The sequence below is a fragment of the Cyanistes caeruleus genome, chromosome 2 (assembly GCF_971803275.1).
Source record: "Cyanistes caeruleus chromosome 2, bCyaCae1.hap1.1, whole genome shotgun sequence".
In the NCBI taxonomy this organism is placed as follows: domain Eukaryota; kingdom Metazoa; phylum Chordata; class Aves; order Passeriformes; family Paridae; genus Cyanistes; species Cyanistes caeruleus.
In genome coordinates, this window is record NC_141702.1 from 25,533,773 (window position 1) to 25,560,351 (window position 26,579).

General features: G+C 37.8%; 1 protein-coding gene across 1 annotated transcript in view; it reads right to left on the reverse strand.

Annotated features, from left to right (window-relative positions):
* Window positions 1–1,628: 1,628 nt before the first annotated feature.
* Window positions 1,629–26,579, reverse strand: part of KHDRBS2 (KH RNA binding domain containing, signal transduction associated 2) — a 403,209-nt gene continuing 378,258 nt past the window's right edge. The window contains exon 11 of the mRNA XM_086876178.1: window positions 1,629–1,715. The gene's annotated coding sequence lies outside the window, so the exon portion shown is untranslated. The remainder of the gene's footprint in view (window positions 1,716–26,579) is intronic.

Consider the following 26,579-nt stretch of genomic DNA (forward strand, 5'->3'; position numbering starts at 1 on the left):
AGGAATCTCACATACTTTAAAATTTTTTTTGGCTCTGTCATCTTAACATGAAAGTGGCTGCATGTTGAAAGTTACCGACAGACACGGAAACCAACAAAAGATGTGTCTGTACACATGTACATACACTCACACAAACTAGGTCATATCCAAATGTGATTCCATGAGCCTCAAAAGAAAAGAAAAGCCACTGGTGAAGTCTTTTGGTTACTGGGAAGCAAACATAACCTTAAAGATTATATGGTCTTTCCAAGTCTCAGATGTGAAAAGTCAATCAGTCTCTGCCCTTACACAATTCCAGCATCTCTGCACGAAGCAAAAGCCTAAATTGAGATATAAATAATGGTTAATAGACAGACATAATCGAGTAGAAAGTAGAAATAACTAGAATGAGCAAGAATTGTCATACAGATGCTGTCTAGATGCTGGCTTTTGTCACTGAAATACAAAACATTTCAGAGGAGGCAGGAAGAAGAAATATGATGGTGGAGCTTGCATCAGTACTGATGTATAAAGTGGATGTAATCTTGAATAGTAAGAAAATCCATTTTTCAGCAGCAGTGTTACTTAGACATATTGTAAGCTAAAGAGTACTGGTGTAGAGATAGGTGCCAATTTTTCAAACTCATGTTTACTCCAGTTTTAAAAATTAATCACAAAATGTGAAGTACAAAAAGTCCAGAGACACTTGCTGACAGCAAAAAGAAAATTGGACATAATGTATTAAATTTATTAAATATCAGTACTTATATTAGTACTTTTTTACAACTCCAAAACTTATAGTTTGTTCAGTAAAGGTTACCAGGTTTTGCTGTCCAAGATTTTTTTAAAAATGAAAGTGACCCCATACATATGTTTTGAAATTTTTTCTAAATTGTAAAAGTATTAGTCTCAGGTGACTTAAGGGATAAATAGAATAGCTAAAATAGAAATTCCTATTTATCCCGTGTTTGTTTACTTCACAGAAATGAAAATACCAGACTAGACAAATTCAAAGGGACTTTTGTACAAATAGCTTTATTGATTGCCAAAAAGCAAATAAACTGGAGAGTAGAATTCCCCTCACCAAATGACAAATGCATTATAAATCTCAAAGACATTTTTCATCTTGAAAGACTGCAATGTAGCTCCTAGAAAATATCAGAGAATATTGATTAAAGTGTTTTATCCAGTAGCATGTTATTTAGCAACAAGTAAATTCTAATCTGCAATATTTTTAAAGCAAAATAAACAAAATCTTTATTGTTGTTGCACTTATATTGCTTGTTTTCCCTATTTTTCTTGTGATTATAATTACTATTGTTTCACAAGGATTACTGCATTACTGTTTTGCAGTTTGGTTACTTCAGATTTTAACCATTCTTTATGTTAATTTTTCAGCTATAAAGTCCTATAGTATTACTGTGTAAATTGGTAAATTGTTTAATGTATTTATAATAGGAGTATTACTGAAGAAACCATTGGATTTTAATTAAAAAATGAACCCCCCCACCCCAAAAAGAAACACCCCAAGCAAACAAAAAAAGAATTTTTGGTTTTGTTTTGTGGGATTTTTCTTAACAATATTTACTCCAGCTCCTTCTCAAGGACAGCTTCCATATCCTTTAGGTCTCTTTCAAAGAGGAGTTCAATTATGCATCCATGTCACCACTTGTGATGGTTGAGTTTCTGGACAGTCCAGTAATTTTCAAGCTTTCTTGATCTGTAATATCTTCTCTCTAGAGGCAAAGAATAGCTAAGAGTAGTCTTGACATAAAATACAAATAAGGAAGGAATTTAACAATGAAATTTGAATTTCTAAATATGAATATCATATTTCAAAATGCAGGCAAAATTTGTATTTCACTCAAAAAGCCTCAACTTGCAATAGCAGATTCATATGACCCTTGATCATTGCACTGCCTATGGACAGCAGGTATCTTACTCTGTCCCTCCACTGGAGCCATTTAGTTTTCAATTGATTTTCAATTGATTCAATTGATTGAAAAATCGATTTTCAATTGATTTAAAATGAAATATTTGAATGATTTAAAATGAAATATTATTCAGGGTTTCTTAAACCTGATTTTGAGAAATCAAAAGCAGACAGAAGAGGTAAAGAATCTCACAATAGTGATGTTTTCCTTCCTGTGGTTACTGTTGTAGTGCTTTTCACAGAAGAAATCAGGCCAGCCAGTCATGCTTTTTTTGGTCTCTAATACTCCTCAAAAACCATACACACAGACATGAGAATGCATTTACTGGCTTCATGTTTTTACTCCCTCTGTCTCATTGCATGAATCTCAGCTGCTTGTGGAACCATGCTTACCATACATTGAAATGAAAATTCTTTGCATTTGGCTCATATATTTATTTCTGCAGATGACAAATAGAACCAGTTCATTAGTTCCAGTCTGGTGTATTTTTTAAGGAGTTTGAAGTACAGGTTTTTGATCCAATACAGTGTACAAGAGCATCGTCAGGGAAGCAGTTTTTTCAAAGAAAGTCCTAATCTTTCAGCTGATAGAAAGAAATGTATCAATAGAATGATTCACCTTTCTATGCACACCTTCAATTTCTCTTGTAGTAAGCAAGAAAAGGTGCAGAGTTTCACTTGAACACTGAGATTCCAAATGCAGCAATACATTTTACATGCAACTAATAAGATTCTACTTATAATTGATTTGGGAATAATTAGGAAACACAATTGAATTTAAAACTGCTGACTGACAGGGAAAATAGAAATGTGCCCTACAATGCTATAACAAAATAGCCAGACTTGGCATCCATGCTAATTGCAGTCTATCCACTGAGTTATCTTCTTGAATATGCCATGATATCATTGAGATATAGTAGGGGAAAAGGTGCTATGCCAGGCAAATACACACATTTAGAATCATATTTTACCAATCTTCCCTAATTGCTAGCTAGAAGGTGTGTGTGTTTATTGTCTTATTATGAAAGCTGCACATCATAATCACTGACACACCTGCTGTCTGGGGCTCAGAGAGAACAAACTGTCTTTAGACTTGGTTAATGTGAATGCAATGTGTCCCTGTGTCCACCCAACAAGCAGATGGTGTTTTCTCATTCTACAAGGCTGATCAAAGCTGTTACTACCCACATGGGTTGTCAGTCCCAGTTTGGCAGCTCACTTTTTTGATACAAAGTGTTATGGTTTCTACTACTTTAACCAACAGTTTGCCTTCCTATCTACTTAAGACATGGCCAAATCTAGGTATAAATCTACTTAAATTAATTTTCAGTATGGATGCATTTCTTTAAACAAGAAGTAGTCCTTGCTCTTCCAGCTTAGGTTTATGCCATCTTAAAATTCCTGTCACATGACACAGTGGAGAGACAGACATGTTATATGTAGCCCTTACGTGCAGAGATGATGTCATAAACACCTTCCCTGCAATATTTGATGCATCTACCAGTTTTGCCCTTAGAGAAAGAACAGCGGTTTTGCAAGGTGGCTTAATTAGGGGCTATTTCTTGGCTGTAGATTTATGAGGAATTTTTGAATTTGAGCTAGGTGTTCAGTTTTCTGAAGCAGCAGAGAAGGTAAAAGTCGCAGCAATTTCCTACCAGCAGCTTCCCAGTCACATCACATACAGACAGGTTATAAGGTGGCAAGGTGGTGTTCTCTGCCTGTTAATGGCTGCTAGGAACATAGCTGTGAAATAACCTTATACAGCTCTATTCACACAAATGCTAAACTTTTACAGCAGATATGATGTCAAAAAATTCAGGCTCTATCCCCTTAAAAAGTAGGTCATGGGCTGCCTTACTAGTGCTATTTTAGATGAGACAAGATTATGATATGCCTGTGCTCCAGGTGCTACTTTTAAATATGAAAAAATTTCTTGTAGACCCTATGTCATGTCCCCAACCCCATGTCAGTGTTCTGAATGCTCTACAGCCTCCTGCATCTAATCTGTGTACACATTACCTTGGGCTCACTTGTGGTGAATGGGCACATGGAAAATCACTGGAACGGAAAGGAGAAGGAGAAGGGGAAGGGGAAGGGGAAGGGGAAGGGGAAGGGGAAGGGGAAGGGGAAGGGGAAGGGGAAGGGGAAGGGGAAGGGGAAGGGGAAGGGGAAGGGGAAGGGGAAGGGAAAGGGGAAAGGGGAAGGGGAAGGGGAAGGGGAAGGGGAAGGGGAAGGGGAAGGGGAAGGGGAAGGGGAAAGGGAAAGGGAAGGGGAAGGGGAAGGGGAAGGGGAAGGGGAAGGGGAAAGGGAAGGGGAAGGGGAAAGGAAAGGAAGGGGAAAGGAAAGGAAAGGAAAGGAAAGGAAAGGAAAGGAAAGGAAAGGAAAGGAAAGGAAAGGAAAGGAAAGGAAAGGAAAGGAAAGGAAAGGAAAGGAAAGGAAAGGAAAGGAAAGGAAAGGAAAGGAAAGGAAAGGAAAGGAAAGGAAAGGAAAGGAAAGGAAAGGAAAGGAAAGGAAAGGAAAGGAAAGGAAAGGAAAGGAAAGGAAAGGAAAGGAAAGGAAAGGAAAGGAAAGGAAAGGAAAGGAAAGGAAAGGAAAGGAAGAGTGAGAGAGAGAGGAAGAGTGAGAGAAGAGAGGAAGAGTGAGAGAAGAGAGGAAGAGAGAAAGAAGAGAGGAAGAGAGAAAGAAGAGAGGAAGAGAGAAAGAAGAGAGGAAGAGAGAAAGAGAGGAAGAGAGAAAGAAAGAGAGAAAGAAAGAGAGAAAGAAAGAGAGAAAGAGAGAGAGAAAGAGAGAAAGAAAGAAAGAGAGAGAAAGAGAGAGAAAGAGAGAGAGAAAGAGAGAAAGAGAGAAAGAGAGAAAGAGAGAAAGAGAGAAAGAGAGAAAGAGAAAGAGAGAAAGAAAGAAAGAAAGAAAGAAAGAAAGAAAGAAAGAAAGAAAGAAAGAAAGAAAGAAAGAAAGAAAGAAAGAAAGAAAGAAAGAAAGAAAGAAAGAAAGAAAGAAAGAAAGAAAGAAAGAAAGAAAGAAAGAAAGAAAGAAAGAAAGAAAGAAAGAAAGAAAGAAAGAAAGAAAGGAGAAAAAGAAAAGAACGAAAAGAAAAAGAATTAAAAGTCCTTTTGAAGTTCAAATTATGCTCTTTCAGATACTCAAAAGTATACGCTGTGAGCGGTGTTCCTTTTCCCATACCCCCTCATAGAGTCATAGCATCATAGAATGGTTTGCATTGGAAGGGACCTTATAGATCATGTAGTTCCAGTTTCTCAGTGGGCAGGGACACTAGACCAGGTTTCTCAGAGCTCTGTCCAGCCTGGTCTTGAATACTTCCAGGTATGGAGCATCCACAGCTTCTCTGGCCAACTTGTTTCAGTTCCACACTATCGTCACAGTAAAGAATTTCTTCCCAATGTCTAATCTAAACTTGTTCTCTTTCAGCTTGAAGCCATTCTTCCTTGTGCCATGACTGCATGCTCTAGTAAAAAGTCTCTCTCTGTCTTTCTTGTAGGCCTCCTCTAGGCACTGGTAGGCCACCATTAGGTGAACCCTAAGACTTCTCTTTTCCAGGTTGAACAAATTTATTTATTTTAGCCTTTTTTCATAGAAAGATACTCCATTCCTCCAATTACCTTGGTGACCCTCTTCTGGATTCTCTCCAAAAAGTCAATGTACCGCCTGTGCTGGGAACCTCAGAGCTGGATGCAGCATTGCAGGTGGGGTCCCATGAGAGTGGAGCAGAGGGAAAGAATCACCTTCCTTGACCACTGTTCTCATTTCCAATAATCGTGGGCTTTTATGACATTGGTGCAAAGACTCATTTTTCCCCATCTTTTCCTAAAAGACTGCAATTTTTGTAGACTTGCTCATGTGTCGTATTTACATAAGTCTCTTTGCCTAAAGAAAGGAATGTCCATTCTACCCTGAGTTCTCCCTTCAGTCGTTCCTTCTTCTCTTTTAGCAATGAATAGCTTTATTTATATTTACATAATATTAACTGTTTTTTCTCTATACTAGTCTGTTACCTTTACTCTCTTTTGTCATATGTCTTCCTATTTTTCTCACCTTTACATCTGTCCCTTTCATTGAATCTCTTTGGTTTAGCATACAACATCAACCAAACTTTATTTCTCCTTTTTGCAGCCTATGTTTTTCCCTTAGCACACTGTCCTATTTTTCTTGTTTCTCCTTTTCTCCCCCCTGAGCATTTTTACAGTGTCCTTTGTCTGCCTTTTTCTGTCACATTGTCTTTCTTCTGCTTTCTATTTTCTCTAGAGTGTCATTTTAGTATAAAATCTATTGCATGTTATTTATTCTCTACAACTTGAGGTGAACGAACCTGCCTGTATATAGAGACACATTTACACACAGAATCCTTCAATTAGTTCCAAATTGTCACTATAATTTCAAGAGTACACTATATTTATAGTGGTTGAATTCTCCAATGTTTAATGTACTATAAATCTTTCATTCTTGTTTATTTATACTGTGTCATAAAGAGGAAGTATTTGAATTTTCTAATCCTCATGTCTATTCTTTCAATGCCACAGGGCCAGACTGCAGCCAGGTGGATGTGCAGGTGTGTAAATTGGGGGCAATCGAGTTCTTAATCATAGAGCTCCCAGGACAGGATTAGGTCTTGGCTAGTGCAGCCAGCAGCACCAACACATGTGAGGTGCAACTGGGGTCATCACTCTTCTCCATGAGCTAGCAAGCTGCATCTGGGACCAGAAAAGAATATGCAGTGCAAGCTTGTCTATCCCAACCCTGCTTCTGTTGCCATTGGTTCCACAGGGCAGGTTAGAAAGATCTTAAGCATCCCTCAAAACCTTTGGTTGGTGCTGTGCTCTGCAGGGAGGAAGCCCCTGGGGTCTGAGAGTGGCATTTCTCAGCCATGACAGTGACTAAGAAAGGCACAAAAATTGCATGTCTGGTGTAAAAATAAAGACAGTTATCTTGTTACTTGGTTGAGTAGCTTTGAAATACAGAGAAAACTACTATACTCTGATGCTGTAAGTTAAATTTTGTTGCCCTGCTTCATTGCTGAAGAAGATGCATAAGATGAAACTGGTTGGTGCAAAGCCAAAATTTCCTTGAAAATATATGAGAGGAAAATATGTAGGAGTGAGGTGGTAGAATGGGCACAAGGTTTAGTGTATACACAAAAGGGCATAATTTAAAATTTTGCATTACCTTAAAAAGCTCACTGGAGAGAGACCTTAGGAAGTCACCTAATCAACTGCCTTACCCTAAGGTAACCTTTTATTTATTTGTGTGTTTGTTTGTTTATTTATTTATTCCATTTCTTGTTTTCTAAGATCTGCTCAATTTTTGCTGAGACCTCAGACAGTGAAGGTGTCACAGGCTCATATTCATCTATTAGTGTTTCACTTCTGGTCATAAAATGTTTTACCTCTATTATTGTTCCTTGTAACTTCAGGTATTTTCATTTCAACTATGTATGTCAAGTAGAGATTAATTTCTTCCTTATTGCTGCAGCCTTTAGGGAACTGGAGACTATTTTTGTAACTCTTTTCTCAAACAATCCTACTTTATGCTAAACAACATCAGGTTTCAGTTTTATTTCATTTTTGTTTGCTTGTTTGTTTGTTTTTTAACAGATTTATGCATCTGATGCTCTGAAGTTTTTCTAATTGTTCGATTTCCTAAAACTGAACTCATGATCTTGCTGAACAGACCAGGAATGATACAGCAAAGAAAGTGTTTCCAAAGAACCAGTAAGTTGTTCAGCAGGCTGTGATTAGCTATTTCCATTTTCACATGCCAGATTATTTTCTGGGCTATTTATCTACTCTGTCAAGACCATTCTGAACTGAACCCTAGCCTCTAAAATACACACATTCCCACCAGCCTCCTGTTTAAAAAAAACTCCAGTCTACTCTGTCATTTTTGTCACAAATGGAATTGTTGAATAAAGCTGGATGCAAAGCTTTTTAAAGTTCGGATTACTTTCAGTATCTATCACAGTATTATGATAATTGAAGTATCACAGTAGTTCATAAACTCTCAGTTTTATGTTCTAGGATCATTAGTATAGTCTTTGGTCAACAGTGTGATGAGGGCTTTTTTCACTGGACTTAGTTGTGAATTCCTGCAGGTTATAAGAATCAGAAACTACTGGGGATGTTTTGCTGGCTACAGTTCTCTAGTGTGCTGTTGGAAAGAGAACTGTACTTTATACTATACTGTATTCATACTTAATACTGTACTGTACTTGCACTGACTGCCTTCACCTGATGATCTGAGGTGGATTGAAACAGACTTTAGGTAAAGTTGAGGACATCAGGGCTCCTGTTTCCCAGGAGAAGTGTGAACTACTGGCTGTTTTTCTATGACATGGAAAACTTGATTTCCTTTTGCTACTGCCCTTAATTTAACTGCAACACTAATGTCAGGAATTGCCACAGCAATAGCTAAACCATGAGACAAAAGTACATTACCTTGTTTAAAAGTGTTCGTGGGTAACTTTATTATCTAAAACCTAAACATCTTGCAGGCATCATCCTTTGCCGTGCAACGTGTCCATAAAGTGTGACAAGATCAATTAAAAGATTATTTCAAGATCATGTGCAAGGTGAAGTTTGAGTCAGAATCCACTAAATTCCAAAGAAATAAACCCCAAAGCAAATACACTGTCTCAAGCATTTTGAGAAGGCTATTGTATTATCTCACTTTCTTAAGGGTATAAACTTCAGAGTTATTAGCGTCTCTTTGTTTATTTATCTATCTGTAACTTTACATAACCCATTAGGATTACAAGTATTTTATGTTTAAAAATGGAAATATGTTGAAAGTAAGCATATAATTTCTATCACCTTTCTATCACTAATTCCTATATATAAGAAATAGTTACAAAAGCTAGAAGATAGATGTCATGGTTTATATCCTGCCAGCAATTAAGTACCACACAACCACTTGCTTACTCTTCCTTCCCCTCCATGGCATAGGGAGGAGAATTGAAAAATTAACAGGTAGAGATAAGAACAGTTTAATAACTGAAACAAAGTAAATAAAAATTATAAATGATAAAATGATAAATAAAATGAAAAGTAAAAAGAGAAAGAGGAACAAAACCCAGGAAAGACAGGCCATGCACAATACAGTTGCTCACTGCCACTGACTGATGCTGCTCCCCAGCAGTGACCAGCAGCTCCCAGCCATCTCCTCTGGTTTATTTTCTGGGCATGGCATTGCCTGGTATGGAATATCCCTTTGGCCAGTCCAGACCAGCCCTCCCACCTGTGCTCCCTCACAGCTTCTTGTGCACCTCTTCACTGGAGAGCATGAAAAACTGAAAAGCTCTTGAATTAGAGTAAGCTCTGCTCAACAACAACAACTAAAACATCAATTCATTTTTACCCCTATTCTCCTAAATCCAAAATCCTAAATCCAAAGCACAGTACTGTACCAGCTACTAGGAAGAAAGTCAGCTGTACCCCAGCTGTAAACGGGACAATGGAGAAATATGTCTTATGACCTTATTGTCAGCAGAATTAAATTTTAGTAATATTGATATTGCAGTAATAATACCTGATATTGAATGCCTTTGTTTTTATAAGCAGCTGCAATCTACAAAATAGAACTGCAGTGATAGGAACAAATTAGATGAAGGAGCAATTATTTTTATTTGAATATGTTCATCTCTTCTTTGAAGCCTAAACATTTGAAAAATAGCTTTTAATTCATTTAGTGAAAAGTGTTTCACTTGAGAAAAATATTCAGGGAAGATATCAGAGTTTACTACATATAAATATTTGCATTCAGGATACTTTTTTTCTACTGGAACTGCTATGAAACAGTCCTTTGTGCCAAGCCGCGACTGTGTTTACTGTGCAAAGTAACATGGGAGAATTTTTAATGGAGAGAAGAAGGAAGTTAAAACAGGAAATAATTCAATCCACCTTTATTTCATTTTCTTGTCTCTGTTGCTTTAGGGAAGTGGAAAGGAGACTTGCACATACTTAGAAGTCTGAATCAGATATGAACTAAAGGGGTACAGTTCAAAGCCTTGTATAAGAAGAGCAAGTGTACCACATACGCCTCTTAATAGATTTCAGCTCCTTTGTGTGTTGCTACTCTTCTCACACACTTGTTTCTGCGTGTTTCTTTAATGTACTTCTATGTACCATTAAACTGATAAAAACTTCTACCTTCTCACTTCTATCTGAGACCAATATTTATTTGGGCTACAAAAATAAGATATTACAGAGAGATTTCATTTGTAATAAGGCCACAAGCTGAGAAAAATGTGACCATTTACAGCATCCAGAGACCAAAAGAATCAGTCTTTGAGCATATGTGACAGGTAAAGGTTTGTTTACCTCATTTACTGCAGAATTAACTATTGTGTCCACATTTATAGTGACGAGCCACGTAATCCTCACAAGATGTTTGCTCTAGGGTTCGAGGCCTCCATAAGACAGCTTTTATGGGTTTATGATTCTAATATTGTCACCTTAACGGTTACAAAGACATAGTTCCATAAGAAACAGTTTAATAATATTAATAATGGGTAATTTGTTACATCATAAAAAAGAATCCACACAGTCCACAACGTGTTAACAGAAATGAGCAAGCTGAACACTATCTAAATAAAATGGAAGCTTTACTAAGTAACTATGAATTTACTGCATCAGTTGTTTATTTAAGGTCATCCAGAAATAATGGTAACATTTCAGATAATTTTGTTTCCATCAAAAAAGTGAGCAATGAGTTGAATTTAAGCCCTCTAAATCAAGACTTCGATGAGGTTGAATTGCTTGTACATGTACAGCAGCACCAAGAACTGAGAGATCATAATCTTAAATCTGTCTGGAGAAAGAATGATTTGCAAGATGTTTTTGTTTGCTTGTTTTGGCAATTCCCAATTTAATCATCAGACTGTATACATTCTGAGCTTTTTCTGTCATAGCATGAAGATATTTCTATGCAAATGTATTAAATCCATGATGTTTTCTGCCTTTACTACATGACTCTGCCTTTTTGTCACAGTAAGGAGAATGACAATATTCATTAGGAATATAGAAGACATTAAATGGTGGTGATAACCTATTGTGATAAACATCTCATAAAGATCAGTAAATGACAGTCAATCCAGGCCTGAGGAAATCTTAAGGCTGCAGAATGAGCGAATCTCTTGTCTTCCCTCCCTCAAACCATTCATCTCTTCTCTTCTCTTATCAGTGAAGGCAGTGGCAGTAAGAACAGTACAAAAAGAATCAATTCTTCTGGCATATTTAAAAGTGTGATTTCAAGGACCTTTTCAGAAAACCTTATTTCCCTATTCCCTGAGTATTACATTCATGTTCATGCTTTCAAATTTTTATTTTTTTTCTTTAAGGACTGTGGGACTTTACATATCCAAATGCAAGCTCTATTTCAGTACATATACAAAAAGCTGGATCTAAAAATATGGACACCTCACTGCAATTGCTTAATAATTCACCATCTTTGCTTCTCTAAGTGAAGACACCCTACTTGTTTAAAAGTGGTTGTTGTAGGAAGACTATAGATTTGTTGTCTGCAAGTCAAGTCCTCATGTTTTCTTTGCAAAGTGCATTGGAAAGAGTTTTTGCTTGTTCACGGCTTCTTGCTTTGGTAAGTGCTCTAAAATCAATCATATGTATTGCCTCATACTATTCCCATAATGTGACTATCATGATGGCATCTCCTTTAGCTCCAAATGCAGTTTTAATGCTGTTATCTAGTTTGCTTGTTAGATACAAGGCTTCAATGGGTATTTTTCAGGAAGGAAAACCATGTCCAGGCTTCTATCAGCAGGAGGAAGATATACAGAACCTGACTGGCCTTGTGCCTCCTGTTGCAATTATAAGGTTAGTGCATTCAGCTCTCTATTACCACAGAGCTTGTTTTGTACAGAAAACAACAAGCTGTCAGGTGAATATTGTGAGTGCTAACAAATGCAAATAATAATTGCATAATTTTTTTCAAAACAGGAACCCTTCCGTGATAATGTGACTCTGTGTTAAATGAGCACAGATTGATGGGGCTGTAACCTATTCATTATTATTATTATTGCCAAAGAACAATGCATGCTGCCTAAGACATCACAGAACAAAAACTGTGCTATGTGAATAGCCTCCCCATCCCAAATACCTACTCTTTCCCAGTCCCAGTATTACAGCAGAATCAGCCCTTGTGTTAGGTGCTACAGGAATGCCTGAAAAAAGTCAGAATTGATTTTTCCAGAGTTTCCAGCACAAAACAGATGGTTCAGCTGATGCACAGAGTATGTTGTTCTATTATGCTCTTTGACAGTATTTTTGGTGTTGAAATCTACAGACTTTAAAGATGCAACTAAGGGATACTCTTCAATGCTTCAGGACACTGTCTAATTTAAATTTGTTTTGGTTGATGAAATTTCCTGTTCAGTACATGTGTACCCTCAATAGGAGTTAAAAAAGATACACCCTCTCCACCCTGGCATGTGAGAAAAACAGCTCATGTCATTTGCTGCAGTCAAGTATTCTGTTCCAGAGTAAGTTATATTCAAGCTAATGAAAAGTAGTTAAAGATTTTTATATATCTCACTAGAAAATAATATAAAGTAATTTTGGAATATACATCAGAGGGATGTATATTCAATAGATTTTGCTTGCAGTTGGTACAAAGGTTGATGCAATAGTACAATTCACCTGCAAATCATGTGATTGCTGCCAAAAAAAAAAACAACTAATTTTTTTGAAAAACCAATCCTAAATCAAAGTTTCTTTGTCCCAAATCTCTGTAATTGCAAATGGTTCCCTTACTGACAATTGAGAGGTATTTTCTCTTTAATAGGAAAAGAGGTTATGTTTTTCAAATAATATTTAATTTCCTTATCTAATTTCTTTGGCATAAACAAGATACAAAAGCTTTTGCTGCCTAAAAACTCCTAACAATTTCTCTTTTACATTGAATTATAGTAGCTTTGAAAGGAAATAATGCATCTGCAGATGGTGCTGAATTGCATGAAATTAATTACTACATGTGCAAGTTCTCAGTAATTAATTCCATTGAGGCCTGTAAAATCCATTGTGAGCTGAATTACATGCTTTTTAGCCTTTCCTTTTCTACCTGAAAGTTGCTGTATCATCTTTTAAGCCGAGTTAAAAAGTGATAAGGAAAATATATTAAGTTCATCCAAGAAAATGCATTCAATTTTCTTTGTCAAGCTCACAATGCAAAGAATTTAAACTGTTATGGATTGTGTGTTAGTACAGTGACCAAACATTTCTAAATGTCTTCCTGGGGCATAACTATCTGCTACTGATGCACATTCTGATGTGGTGGACACTCAGAATTCCTGGGATCAGTGTTTAGTACCCAGTCCCTGCACAGGTTTTAATACAGTAAAAACAAAGAACATAGATCTCAGCACTTATGACCACTTGCACCAATATTTTAATGTTTTTTTTTGGAAGTTGGGAAGAGAGAACGTGTTTTCAGAACATATCAATCCAGATCTGATGCTACAGGTAAGGCAGACACAACAGTCCTTAGACTATGAACGCTGGCAGTGCCCAGGTGTAAGCCAAGCACTTGACTAATCAGATCAGCAACAGACCTTACACACATAGAGGAGACATTAGGCAGCTATATAGAAATACCAAGGTGGTTTTGAAAAGGATTGAAAAGGATTTTAAAGGGTGAAAATTTTAGGATGATAAGACTAACCTCACTATTAGACCTCAACCTGGTTTAGGAAGGCAGGCACAGACTGCATGCAGAAATTGTGATAGTGATGGACTTTGCATAGGAAGAGGGCTGCAAAATTGCAAAAAAAGGGTTGAGGACTCCGCCAGTTAATTATGATCTGACTCCCAGTCTGATGAATTCTGACTAGTCTAGACTCAGTAAGGACAAAACTCACAATGAATCCCATGCTATATAAAACCCCTGAAGCCTAAGCCACCCTACTATTTCTAACCAGCCATTTTGTCTGGATTCAGTCCTGTGAAAAACTTCAGTGTCATGTCAGACTTGTTGCTCTTGTGGGGTCTGTACAGGTAGGGATTCTGCTGGTCTAATCTGACTTCACTGTTTAAGACAGCTGAGCTAATTTCCTGGGATAAGCTGGGTGCAACTGCAAGAGGCTGTCCTCGAGCAGACATACACAGATGCATATTGCTTTTTGCACTAGTCTCAGCCAAAGAATTAGTTTGACCATTCAGACTTACGGAATTTTGAGTCTTACTAAAATAGAAGATGCTGGGACTGTGATGTAATTTTTTTCCCCAAGGACAATGTAAGAGGGCCCTGTTACAAACTGAGCAATGACATTTTCAGCACATTTGTTTTCTGATTGTTTGTTGTGTTATTTAATCAGGGAGGTTCCTGTAAATCAGAAAATATATGATATATGACTAGAGAATATGGTCTCATTGAAAAACATTAATCCAAAAAATTAACTTTATCAGTTTGAATTGAATTTTATCTCTTGTCTCAGGGTTTAATATTTTTTGCATTTTGTGAAAATCAAATGGAAAGGTGGGGCTAGGTTTCCAGGTGGAAATTCTGGTACGCATAGTAGGTGAGAAGTAATCTCATATGCTGTCTGCTACATTGCACTTAAGAGTCTGACAAAGAAAATGAATAAAACTGTCAATCTCCAAAGTTGTTAATGCACGTTGATAACTTATGTCTGACACTCCCTCAGAAGACTGAAGGTAGAAAGAAGCTGAGAAGAGAATAGTATTTTCTCTGCCTCAGGCACTGAGGATATGTGACTTGCTGGCCTTTCTAATTTTTGCAGAGCCATGGTATGTGTGCTTCTATAACCTTTCAGTCCAGACAGCAACTGGGTAAATGCCAAGGAAAGCATACTCTGCTTTCTAATCAGCAAACTGGCTACTGCATGAACAAGGACAGTGAAAAACAGAAGGCGTTTTTCCTCTATAACTCCAGTATGGTGGTTATAGAAACAGAGAGCATAATGATTCAAGTTTGGTATTTTTCTGTTTATCTGATACAAGGCTCACAAAAGTAATTCCTTTTTTGTTACCTGAATTAAAGGGTCATGATGTGATTGACAGAGATTTAGAAGAACACCACCAAACTGTTTTAATAACTATCATGAAATACAGTTTGGATATTAAGATTTTGCAGAGACTTCCAGCAGTGAATTTAATTCTTTTTTACCATGTACTTGATAAAGAAAGTATTCTTGCTAAATGGGAAGCATCTGGTTTAACAGCTATTTACATTAGTGTTTGTACTGTTAAAGGCACCTCTATGTCACTGTTGAGTTATGTGAAAAGGATAAACAGGGATGTGAGGGTTGGGATTGCCTAAATACAAGTATGTAGTCCTATCTGAGACAGTCTTGTATATCTAGAATAATTATACAAGGCTGGCATACATGGCAATGGACCAAAGGGACAATTCCTCTCTGTTGGAGTTGTAGCTGGAGGCCAAGCATTCTGTCTCCCTCTCCTTCCCACACAAACCCTTCCTTTTTTTAATTCTTTTTTTTGGTGTTTCTTTTATGAGTGTTCTGTGAGTTTCCCTTGAGACCTCAGGTCCTGCCATGTAGCAAACACCAAATACCTAATTTAAAAACCTCCCACTCCTCTTTGAAGTATAGCTCCTAGTTTTGTGTACTAATATTGATGTTAGAGTTGCTTCATCTCTGTCTACCAGTAGGTACATAAATATTTGCAGCACACAGATTGCATACGCTAGTGATGATGATGCTGGGACATAAATCTTGCTGTTAGCTTCTTGGTCTCCTTATAGGATGTGTCCTAAGGAAACATGTTTGAATAATGCTTTTAAAAAGGTAATTTTGTACCTTGCTATACTTTCATTTTTTCCCCCCAAAATATTTAATGGGCTAAATATAAATTGATTAGTGATTTGCTTATTTTAATTAAAATGTCAAAATATTTGTGACAATACAGATAATTTTTCTAGCCTATCTATTTTATAGCTTGGAATTGAAAATTATCTAAGAGTTCTAACAACCTAACTTTTATTCACATCTTCATCTTCTTTATCTCCAATATGACCTTGAGCAAGTCATCTAAGCTTCCTGTACTTTGATTTCCCTACCCAAAAAATATTGATAATCATATTTGTCTAGATGATTGATTTGTTTTAATTATCAATTATATTTGTTAATATTGGAAAATGGCTTTGAGATCCATGGATGGAAACTAGGATATAAATACAAAGTATTTTCTGCTGTTAAGAAATCTATTTTACCAGAATGACAAAGATGCGAAAACAGAGATGAATGCAGATAAATGTCTGTATAACAGCTATTCTGGCCTCCTGGGAGCAAGTTAACATTTTTTCCTGAGAGGACTGATCTACACATAGATTAGATAATCAAACACAGACGCATTATACTGGCAAGGTGTTTTAAAGGAGAACCTTGACTAAAAATAAAGATGCTCTTTGGCTATTCTGTAAATATCAGCATGAGATGTGAAAGGCCTTGATAAAGCTGAGGATTAAAAAAAAAACCACTAAAAAAACATGGGGATGGCTGTAATGAATCACATTTCGCTCTCAGTTACACTCATATAAAGCCAGAAGAGCTACAAATTAAATAAATAGGCATCACTGAGAAGAACCCTCACCTTAATTAAAAATGCATTTCTTAGATGAAATGCCTTTGGGTTTATACCCCATGAACTTGAAAACAGAATCAAGGCCACATATATAATCTCTTAAATGGTCTAAATGTTTTCCTTAGGTATCATAGAATCATAGAACAGCTTAAGGTGGCAAAGACCTTTTAAGATCATTGGGTCCAATGTGAACTTAGCACTGCCAAGTCTACTACTAAACCATGCTCCTAATCTACACACATTTTAAATACCTCTGGTGTACTCACTTCCCTGAGTGACTTCTTCCAGTGCTTGACAACCTTCCAAAGAAAAAATGGTTCCTAATATCCAAACTAAACCTCCCCTAGCACAACTTGTCCTGTTGTCCTGTTGTCTTATTGTTAGATGAGAGAAAAGTCCATGAAGATTGAAAGGCCACAGTTTTTTTTCAAACAGATTATATTTTTCTGAAAGTGAAATCTAGCCACTTATTGAATCTTAATGAAAGCATTTTAAGAAATTTCCATTAAAAAAATTCACATTTCTTAATTTCCCCTTTTTTTCATTGTTAACTGACTTCCCTGCTGCTCATCCATGTGGTCACCAGCAATCTGGCCACGGGAGATCCTGAAGATATCAGGAGGGGCTGCAGGGTCCTGAGGTGAGCCCATGGGCAATGAGAGCCCTGGAGGTGCTTCCTTGATCTAAGAGATGGGTTTGGGGTATGGGGGGATTACAACAATCCCATAGGTCAACACATGGTACAAAACTTGTGTCTTAGATGGGGTATTGGTTTTTACAAACACAAAATGCCCTAAAGCCTGAGAATGAGAGCAGGGGGATCCACCTGACAAAATGTAGTGAGTGCCTGCTCCCAACAGAAGTGCAAAGGGGGACTGAGACATGCTGGGACAGCTTGCTGCTGGATGGATACCTGCAATGAACAGGTACAAACCCTTCAGAGAATATTGTCAGGGAAGATAGAGGTAGGGGGGCTGAAGGAGGTTCTCTCTGCATGAAATAGCAGCTCTTGTATGGGGAGGTCTTGTATAAGACAGACAACAGGCTGAGGGAGAGCTCATGGGTCAAGACCAGAGGAGAGGTGAGTGATGGTGGCATTGTGGTAGGAGTCTGTGGTCAGAAACCCAATATTCTTGGTGAGACAGAAGACAAATCCTTCTTTAAATAACAGGTAAGCTTCTGGATTGCCACCAATGACAGAGCTGTCATTCAAGGGGTACCAGACAGAGTGGAATAGTGGGCCACAAGAACCACATACGATTAAAGGAAAGATGGAAAACACCGACCTGAGAAGGAAGAACATTCTGCAATGGTACAGGCTGGGTCTGCCTGGGGAGCAGCTCTGCTTAAAACTGTTGAGCTCTTGAACAGTGACACATGAGCCAGCAGTATGCCCTGGCAGCAAAGATGGCCAACAGTGTCACAGTATGCATTAAGAAAATCATGGCAAATTGACAGAGGGAAGAGACTATCTTCCTCTTCTTAGCATTTGTTAAACCTTGTTCTACTCTGCACTGATATTCAAGGCCACACCTTGAATACCATGTGCAGTTTTGGTCATCACAATATAAGAAAGATATTAAGCTATTAGAGAGTGTCCAAAGGAGGCCACAAGGATGGTAAAGGTTCTGGAGGTGAAGCATATGAGGAGCAGCTGGGATCACTTGGTCTGTTCAGCCTGGAGGAGATTGAGGGGAGACCTCATCGAGGTCTTTAACATCTTCATATGGAGGAGGTGTGGGTACTGATGTCTTCATTCTGATGACTAATGGCAGGATTCATGGAAATGGCAGGAAGCTGTCAGGTGAGGTTTGGGCTGGATATCAGGAAAAGGTTTTGCACACAGAGGGTGGTTGGGCACTGGAACAGGCTCCCCAGGGAAGCAATCACAGCACCAAGCCTGACAGACTTCAAGAAGCATTTGGGCAATACTTTCAAGCACATGGTGTGACTCTTGGGCTGTCCTGTGCAGGGCCAGGAGCTGGACTTGATGATCCTGATGAGTCCCTTCCAACTTAGCATGTTTTATGATTCTAGAACACAGCATCCAATTTTAGGCCCCCAGTACAAGAAAGACCTCAACAAATTAGGATGAGTTAGCTGAGGCTGCCAAAATGAGGGCTGAGCACTCACCCCGTGAGGAAAGGTTGCGAAAACCAGAGATTGCTCAGCCTGGAGACTAGATGGGTTCACAGTAACAAAAGAGCAGACCCTAATCCTTACATGGTGGCTGTTGAGCCCATAGGCTCTCCACAGTGCTTCCTGGTGGGAGGATAAGAGGTAAAACTGTGAGTTGAAATATAGGTTTAAATTGTTTATAAGGAGAAGCTTTTTCTTCATGAGGATAGCCCAGCAGTGTAGCAAGTTGCCCACCATCTTTCCTTGGTGATCACCTTGGTGATTTTCAAGACCAGACTAGGTAAATCCCTAAACAACCTGGTCTGATCCCATGTCTGGGCCTGTTTTGAGTGGAAGGTTAAACCGGAGTCCTACTCAGGTCCTTTCATACCTGAATTACACTACAAGTCTATGATTCCAATAGAGAAATAGTGAGAATGCCACTTTTTGGAGCTTAAATACTCATTCTGAAAAGGCTTAAAATTACTTGAATTAGTGCCAGGCAGGCATCAACTCCAGTGATTCAATTACCTAGTTTCCACTGATTTCCAAGTGAGGCACTTCAATAGGTTTGAGGAATTTGGATTAAGGGTACTTCCTTTCAAAAAACAAAAACAACCAACTTAATTGTACCTATGGAAGTTCTCCTTTACTCATCTTTTCGAAGAAAATAAGTAGCTGGTGAGAGGGAAATTAGCTTCCTGATTCTGTAGAACTCCTGAAGTAGAAAAAAAGAGATAAATCTTAATGCCTCTCCCCAGCACTGTATATTCACTATATACCTACTCTCAGCCAAGCATCCAGAAAAAATGGTTACCTGTAAGGAACTGATAGTTTTTCTACTGATTTTATATCACAGCATCACATGCGAAAAAGAAGACCCATTCAGAAGACAAACCTGTGTATCTGAAGAAATGCACTCCATCCATTTGCTGGTGTTTCTCCTACAGGCAAAGCAAACCAGCCATTTACTAGGGAAAACAGTTTTCTTTTTGTCATGAATATTAACAGGAACACTTTAAAGTAAATCTGCCACTTTGTGGGAGATCAATGTAAGGAAAATAAGACCAGCAGGAAAATTGGAAGATAGCAGTAGTAAAGCAGAATTTGTTTCCTAATTACTGCCATGCAATTTACCTTAGATACATTTTATTCAGAGTCTAGGAAATAACTCTGTTAGGCTCAGAGGTCATCATAGGTGTAAGGAATATGTTGTAGGTGCAAGAGTGTAAGGAATATTTTTTTACCTCTGAGCAGACAGGAAACCGGCACTTTAAAAAATATTGCCATTTTTTCTAAACCTTTCAGCTTCTTTCTGAAAAAAACCCATGGCTTAAATACACCTAAAAGTGGGGACACAGCATGAAAGGGTGTATGTATGGGTTTGAGAATGTCTAAGTTGTAGAAGACTGATTTTCTAGAAGACAGTATAAGGTTCCACATCAAAATGTAGGTAGGTATATGTCATGGCTGAACATGGAAGTGAATAAAGACAGTTGTAGAGGGAAGATTCTGCTTTTTCTGCCTTGGGCAGGCAAAATAGGGGTAGTTTAACCATCCTCCCCCTGCCACAAAGAAGAAAAAAAATATTTTAGAGAGAGGTTGAAGGACACATTCTGTTTTAAGACTACAATATGGCCCTACAAAAAAGGACAAAAAGGAAGGTGACTGCACTTAGTGAGAAGCTTGGAATGTCAGGTTTATTTTTCTCTGGAAGCAAAGTCCTTGTCGTGGTTTCAAAGCATTTGCTAAAAAATCACTAGAAAACTTACTCATTTCTTGCTGTGAGATATGGATTAGAAGAAGAGCAAAACAGGCTTAAAACTCAAAAGGAATAAAGAAAATTTATTAACTAAACTACAAGAATAAGAAACCAGAATAAAACTTCCAGAAACCCCTTTTTCCCCACTACCTAACCATTCTCCTTATTCACATGACAACACAGAGACGAAAAAAAACCCTGGTGTTTAAAGTCCCAACTTTGTTATAGTCTTTTCATCAGTCTTTGTAGAGAAAAAGTTCTCTTCTGCCAATCTATGGAGTTTTTCACAAGAAAACCATTTTCTCATGGCTTTCTATTTTTCTGATGCCAGCCGCCCAGAAAACTCTGTCATCAGTTCTCTCCTCCCATTTCACACCACTCTGAAGTGTGTTATGGGCCATAAGTCAAGGGGTGTAATTTTAAGGATGAGTAATTCAAAGGCAGGCGTTCTCTTCATTTGACTTTGTGAGCATCTCTGAAAACAGAAGTTTTCTCTTTGCCTCTTAAGGGCCACAAATCTTCAGCAACTATCACTTCTCTTTTGCTGTTTCAGCATCTCATAGGATCACAACTACTTCACTATTTGCTTAGATCTACACTTTGAAATACTCCATCCCCCCGCAAAATACTCCTTCATGAATTAAAGGAGTTTTTTCAGAACATTACTGTCCATCTCCATAGTTTATGCTAAAGAATATTTCAACTTATTAAAGCATCTACTTATTTCTCTCCCCCATCTGAAGCTTAATTCCTTTCTTCACTGTCTTTGATAGTTTATGTTGTCTCTTTACCTGTTGAGCACTCTCTCTCTCCCCCTCTCTCTGGAAAAAAAGGACTCTGCAAGTCTCATCTGGGTAATAAAAGGGTTAAAATCTTGCCCAGGCTTTGTAGCTGGTTCTGTGATCTCTGCTGGAGCAGCAGCTGGAGCTGTCTGCGATGGAAGATTCTTCATGGCTGCTCTGGAGAGTGTGGTCACTGACTCAGCACGCCGCAGGTCAAGAGCTTTCTCTCTCCTTACTCAGCAGTCTCTGGTGAAACCCAGCAGCAGCAGAAACTGCAGCTGAGCCAGGGACCAGCCTGGCCCGGCAGCCCCGCTGTACAAGGCCCAGCGAGCCCTTCGGGAAGGGGCTCCAGTCACTTCAGTCTCCATCCTCCCCTGGGACCCACAGAGCTCCGGCCAGCCCCGCTCCCCCGGCGGCCTTGTCCGGCCTGAGGGCGTGGGGAGGAGGCTGATCCAGAGCCTGCTACCTCTTCGAAAGCTGGAAACCAAAGAGAGCAAGAAATTTCTAGGCTTAGGTCTTAAGGTGTTCACAGGTTGATCTCACTTTTTAATGGTCAAAACTTCTGTCAATTCTCAGAAATGCCAAGTTATTGTCCAGGAGAAAAGCTTCCAGCAGCCTCCAGTAGCGTTAACTTCCTTAGGTGTTTCTCTTTGTTTCTTAAATGCCAATCTATCACAGTCCTGCATCTAGGGACTTTACAAAAATCTCTGTAAAAGCAGCAGAACATATCAACCACTAACTTGTGCTTCTAATTGCCTTGTTGTGAGCAAGCTGGTCAAAAAGGTAAATTAACATTATAAACTGGTCCATGGTTCTGGTAAAATGATTTAGATGTGGGAAGTCAATGTTCCCTGTATTCAGGTGTGTGCAGGGACAGTTAAGCTGTATCCAATCAGTGAATGAACTTGCTCCTGACACACCTGACAACAAAACTCTGACCTTTTAAAATTGTCTTAAAGGTTAAAGCACTGGAGAAGATATGGCAAAAAACATTAGTGTCTTGAAAGACTCTTAGCAACCTATCAAACCGTAACACAGGGAAGAATCTGGAGCAATTCACTTAGGCCACAAACATCTGTATCTGCAACCATCTATAGAATTTCAAAGTTTGTAGTCATATTTTGGCCTATTAGTTTGTCTAAGATGTAACAAGGTTCTAAGTAATTTCTTTGCTGCACTTTAGAGCCTCAAACACTTAGTAAGAATGAAATCACTACTGAAATCACATAAGCATGCTGAAGACTATAGTATTAATAGGCAAGTCTGGCTCTGTGTATTTTATGTGAAGAAAATTACTACCTATAACTGACAGGGACTAAGTCTGTAGTTACTAAGTTGTCTTTAATTAGATAATTATTTCATTATAGCTTTTGTTACCTGCAATTTAAAATACTAGGACAAGTGATGTAACAAACTCTAAAACAGCTGACCATGAAAGTACCCAGGACCAGATATATTGTAGTAATGTAAAAACCTGAAGGAACTGATGTTTCTTCTATTGGTGTATATATAAAACCTACTCCTAAAGTGTAAAAATAAGTTACTCATGTGCTTCGTGATCCTACCAAGTTAATTTAATTATGTGATCTCATATAGGTTCATTAGGAGTATGCCATGACATATTTGTGTTTGTGACCAAACCCCAACACAAGAGAACTGCAGCACTCCTCTCCAAGATTTCTGACTTGAAGATCCCTAAGCCTGTTTTCTGCTAATATGGATCGCCATGATAATGCTGATAAGAAGTGATGCAGTTCAAGGAATCCTGGAAGCAAACCAATAAAGATGATTTCTTTCAAGCATGGTACTTCCTGCTTCCTTTTTGAGTCACTTTTTGCATGTGCTGAATTTTCACAAATATGCAAAAGACAATCAGAATCTGATATGAATGAGTCAAAAAGAGTGTAGCTGCTTTGGACAAGAAAGGCTGAACAAATACTTTTTTCACTGAGTGGTCTGCATTATTCTGCAACAGCAGAAGTCAGGAAAGAGCACACTCTTCTAAGGAAACATTTGTAGTGAAATTTCCCCCTTTCTGTAAGGAATGGTTTTCTTTTTTCTCTTCTATTCCTTCTTCAACTTACCAAGATTACCACCAGATCTGTGTGGGTCTTAAAACCCTATTCTTTCATCTAACCCAGCATCATCTGTGTTAAATAAAATATGTCAGTAGGTTGAATTTCCTCTATTTGTTTTTGGTATTGAAGTTTAGAGAGTCCAGCTATCCCACTGCTATTTAGCCATTTCTCCTCAATATTCTCTTCAATTAAGGCTATTGCAGAACACTTGAGGCAAATGGTAAAATACTGAAAACCTTTAACGACTTTTTCTTCTTCCACACCTCCCTTCTAGATTCATCCAGTTCAGTAGGGCTGTTATTTTTAATAGCTGTACTTAGATGAAAAGCAGAATGACCTTTGTCCTTCTCTGGGAGAAGATTAAGACAGGTCAGATTGACTACTGCCTTGGCCAGTCTGGTTTACAGAGAATAATGAGGGACATACCACAGAGCTGGAGCCTCCTCTGATGGTTTCCTGAGCTAACAGATGATTGCTTGAAGGAAGGATGAGAGGTATAATGATTTACATCAGCAAACACCCCTTAATAGCTCATATTAGCCAGGGGAGACATTTGTCCACCTTCTAGGCCATGTGTTCAGTCAATGCATGCTATTACACAGAAATTAAAGAAAATATGAAAGACAGTTATGTGACAGATGGCTGCTCATGGCAGAGAATGGCTTGAATGTTCTGCCACAGCTTAAAGAAAACAAATATATGAAGTGACTTCACTAAAGAAACACTATAAAATACTGCCATGTTATGTCATACCCTCAGTAATCCCCTTAACCTTGTTTGTTTCTTTATTTAAGGTTTTCTGAAGTTATCACATAGAACTATTTTGAACTTAACAATTTTAGAACTGAGTGGTAAAACAGCCACTGTCAACAGAATATTCCTTGCAGGATTTATGTTTAGAAATAGCTTTTTCTTTCAGAAACACTGGTCTGAAATAGCCCTAGCTTTTACTTCACAAAGTGACTATTTTAGAATCTTGGTTACGTGGAAGAAAATTATTTCCATACCTAAATTAATTCTGTGTCATGGGAATTTCTGGAATATCTGAAAGAGGAATGAGCTTTTGTGCAGCATTTTATAGTTGGATTTGCAAGATGCAAATGTGTCCAAAAGACCAGCAGTCTCTGCAGTGATTTGGCTTGTGTGTACTTGCTGTTGTACCTGTTTCAAACTGATTGGCTTTATTTACACTCATAATTGTTCTTCCTCAACTGAAATAGCACATGTGAGCACATGTGAATAAAGACCGGCTCTTGGGGTTCAGGAGAAATAGAAAAGATCATAATATCAATCTTAAATGAGAAGGGGTAAAAATTGTGCAGAGGTTAAATTTACAATTACTGTGCATTTGTGTTATACCTCCTTATATTCGTTGGTGTGCTTGCTCTCCTGTCTCCAAATAGAATGTATTTTTGTTTTTCTCATCTTTCCATGTAGGTGCTATTCAACAGACCATTTTCCAAAGAGATGGAAATTTTAAAAAATACTGCTACTTGAAAAATGACCTGGTGGATCTCTGTTTATGCACTGCGGTGGAATCACACATTTACTGTTGAGACTCTACTTGCATGTGTTTTCCTTCCATGTTTTTCAAATAGAAGACCAGAACCCACCCTAACTGCACTGTAAGTGGATTTATTTAGGATTCAGCCTTTCTGGCAATAACTAATATTCAGTTACTAAACAACCATGCCCTGTTGGATTAATTATATCAGAGTGCTCATGAAATTTGCTTGATTAACCCACAGAAAATGTAAGCATTGTTGTAAGCGCATGAAGCAGCACTATGGATTATTTTGAATTCAGGCAAGTTCATAGTCTTTTTCCTAAATTAAAACATGATCAACTTTCAATGAATCACTGACAGTGACTAAGAGCTTAAAATGGAAAAATAATTATACTATTGTATGGAACAACTGTACAGCTCTGAGACCATATGCAAACTGTGACATTGACAGATGTGTTCCCCCAGTATATGATAAGGATAACTTAACTGATAAAATAAAGATACAATGGTTATTTCCCTCACGACTTGCCAGATTTCAATAATATAACAAATTTTTTAAAATAAAATAACAATACTAATAATTGCAAAAATAATATCAAAAAGTAACTTGTTCTGTATTTGTCTTTCTTAGACCCTGTTCTTAAGACTTGGAATGAAGTTTCTGGAGATATCATTTGTGTTTTTCTGAGCAGTTTGCTAATTTATGCTGTATACCCTCTGATGGTTTTTTTCACCAGACTGACTGCAGGCACATCTGCCAGAAGTGTAGTCTGCGTGTTATTTTCTTCTAAGCATAACTAATGAAGACCTCACCTTACAAAGCAGATTCAGATCCAAAGACAGATTTTGTATGTCATCCACTTATCTGAACTTAAAACCATTTAAATATGACCATTGGTCATTAAATAAAACCAATGCAAAATTAAAAAAAATAAAAATTGCCTGTGTTTACAGGGCTGTGACTGTGAGGGTTCTAGGGCTTCTACAAAATGTTTTGCTTTCATTTGGTTCTTTTCCTCATGAATCAATATTGGCACAGTGATTTCAACTTTCAAAGGTGTTATTGAAGGTTCATGGTAAGGAACGTCAGTGGTGCCAACCTTTCTAAAGGTGGGATACAATAGACAAAAAGGATAGATAAATTTGACTGTGTAATTCTAGCATTCAGTTATGTTTGAAATTTCTCTTAATTACTCATTCATGTTTGGAAACAGTAATCCCAATATGCTTTCATATTTCTTTGTGGGCCTATCACAACTGAGATTTGTTTTAAGGATTAAATTTGGAGGTATCTCCTCTTAGATATGAGACAAGCTTTGCACACAGATTTTTGAAAAAAATGCAGGAGCTGATCAGATAAAGGATGAAACCTATCACAACTGGAAGATGCTTTATGGAAGTGCATACACTCCCAGAACCCTACCAAATTGTCCCCTATCCTTCAGCCTGTTTTAGGAGATCCCATAATAAAGTTAACCTTACATGTTATTAAATTACTCACTAAAATTAACTGAAATTTGATTTTTTGTTTGTTTGTTTGTTTATGTTATGCTGCTGATGGAGCTGTGATTTAGACTTTAAGCATGTGAGTAAAGCAAGATTTGTCAGAAAGATCTTGTACTAGAGAAACAGGTTAAGCTGCAATAAAACAGACTTCCCTGTGGTCTTTGAAATATGAGTCATGGAACAAAACTTAATAGTTTTATTTTCCATAATAATTATTTTTAATTTCTAAAGAATATTACATGTAATGAACTCAATAGAAATTGAAATTTCTTAGCAAATGGCTAATTTAACAGTGTCTCATAAGCAATAGTTTCTGTGTCATGCTAGGGTTA